The sequence below is a fragment of the Heterodontus francisci genome, chromosome 47 (assembly GCF_036365525.1).
Source record: "Heterodontus francisci isolate sHetFra1 chromosome 47, sHetFra1.hap1, whole genome shotgun sequence".
Classification (NCBI taxonomy): domain Eukaryota; kingdom Metazoa; phylum Chordata; class Chondrichthyes; order Heterodontiformes; family Heterodontidae; genus Heterodontus; species Heterodontus francisci.
This window is the reverse complement of record NC_090417.1, coordinates 2,330,027-2,332,356: the sequence shown is the minus strand read 5'-3', so window position 1 is coordinate 2,332,356 and position 2,330 is coordinate 2,330,027.

The window sequence follows — 2,330 nt, the reverse complement described above, 5'->3', positions numbered from 1 at the left end:
TTATGAATTGAGTTATTTGGAACACCTGAAAGCAGTGGGTAAAAGACCATTTGATCCTGTATACAAAGTTATGACTATAAGGCAAAAACAGTAAACTTAAAAAGGTGATGTGCAGGATGCAGACTAGGTCACAGAAACAGATGCAGGGTGGATTTCAATTACATCATATATAGCCATGTTAAATATGTATTAATTATGTTTACAAACAGAAAAAATCTTTCCCAAAGTATTAAAATAATTGTTGTACAGCCCATTGTCAGCTAGAACCAGAATTTTTAGCTCAAAAGGAGGCCATTTGTCAGGCCTTTCCCCGTGTGAGCTGCAAGTTAGAATGATAAGTACATACTCGGAACATGGAGTCAGCTACTCAGCCCCTCAAGCTTGCACTGCCATTCGATAAGATCATGGCTGATCTGTTTGTGGACACAACTCCACTTTCCTGCTTACCTCCGACACCCTTTGACTCCCTGGTTTGTCAAGAATCTGTCTACCTCTGCCTTAAAACATTCAATTATCCTGCCTCCACTGCTTTCTGGGGAAGGGAATTCCACAGTCTCAGGACCCTCAGAGAAAAAAATTCTCCTCTGTCTTAAATGAGAGACCCCCTTATTTTTAAACTGCTCCCTAGTTTTAGTCTCTCCCACAAGGGGAAACATCCTTTCAACATCCATCCTGTCAAGTCCCCTCAGGATGTATGTTTCAATAGATCACCTCTCAACCTTCTAAACGCCAATGAATACAGACGCAACCGTTCCTCGTAAGATAACGCTCTAATTTTCTTGCTCTTCCTACACATTTCAATATTTTCTTTTAAATGTTTTATCTAATGTCGTGCCTGACTCAGCTTCAATAAATCCTTGTGCTAATGCATTCCATATTCTAACTTTGTGCATTTGAAGTGTGAGAGACTGGGGGGGAAAGACTGCTCTTAGCAATGTTGCCTCACTGATGGATACAACTGAACACCGAAATTTGTTAGTCTCATCAAGTTGATTGGGAACGAGAATTAAACATTATGTGTGGTCCCCAGAGCTCTGTGTAGTACATCAGGACACTATTAAAATCCACTTAATCATCTATGCAGAAATGCTCAGTCGATTAGCAATAACAAAAAAGGAGTGACTGAGAACAACGTTTTCCACATCTGTTAGCCTCCTGTTAAAGATCTGTGTATCTATACCCAACATCAACACCCTTCCTCTCTCTGTTCAACTTAGGGTAGATTCAGATCTGCCATAGCAATGAGAAACAAGGTAAAAATCAGAAGAGCAGTCCACTGCTGCCCCAGAATAATGCTTTCCCATATCTCACACAAACCTTCCACTGCTCACCACCTCCTCCGTGAGACCAAGTTGGCTGAATCCTGAAAGACTAAGATTGCATCAGCTGCTGAGGAAACCAACACATGGAATCAATCTACCCGTCACAGGCATGTTTGTTCAGGATAGCATTTCTCAATCATTGTGAAAACAGTCTTGTTTTCACAGTGAGGGCATGCTCTACTGTGTAATGCAATACTACCATTGTGGTAACTGGGAAACACTACGGAAAGATGTAGCAGCTCAAAGCTAGGCAATCACAAGGCTGTGTTACTAGCAACAGCAGAATTATATCCCACTACAATCTGTAATCTCAGAGCCCAGCCTATCCTTTACTCCCCAATCTCCCAGCAAGCTGCAGACCAACTTTGGTTGATTAGAGTACAGAAGATTGCAGCAGAAGCAACAACGGGCATACCTTACACTACAGAACAGTGCTAGCTGTACAATGAACACCACAGCTTTGTAGCCCTCCCTACCTCATCCAGTTCAGAATGGAGGAGAATAATTTGACAACAGGAGATTCCAGCATATTGTGATTCAGACGACGGGCACATGATCCCCACTGACTAGCTGAGACTTCAACAAAAACAGCAGCTTGTACTTATATAGTGAATTAACATGACTACATCCCAAGGTACTTCGCAGAAACACTATCAAACAAAGTTTGCCACCAAGCCACAGGAGGAGTTATTAGGAGCGCTAGGTTTTAAGGAGCACCTTCAAGGAGACAAGAAAGTACGAGGGGTTCAGAAAGGGAACGCCCAAGTTTAGTACCGAGGCAGTTGAAGCCACGGCCACCAATGAAGAGTGATGAAAATCGGAGATATGCGAGAAGCACAGAGATCTTTGAGGGTTGTGTTCTGGAGGAGATTACAGAGAGAGAGAAGGGTGATCAATGGAGCAATTTGATAACAAGGATGCGAATTTTAAATGTGACTTGGCAGACCAGTGACTCACATCATGTAGAAGGTAGCATGTTTCGTCATATTTTGTCTGGCAAAGTGGTAA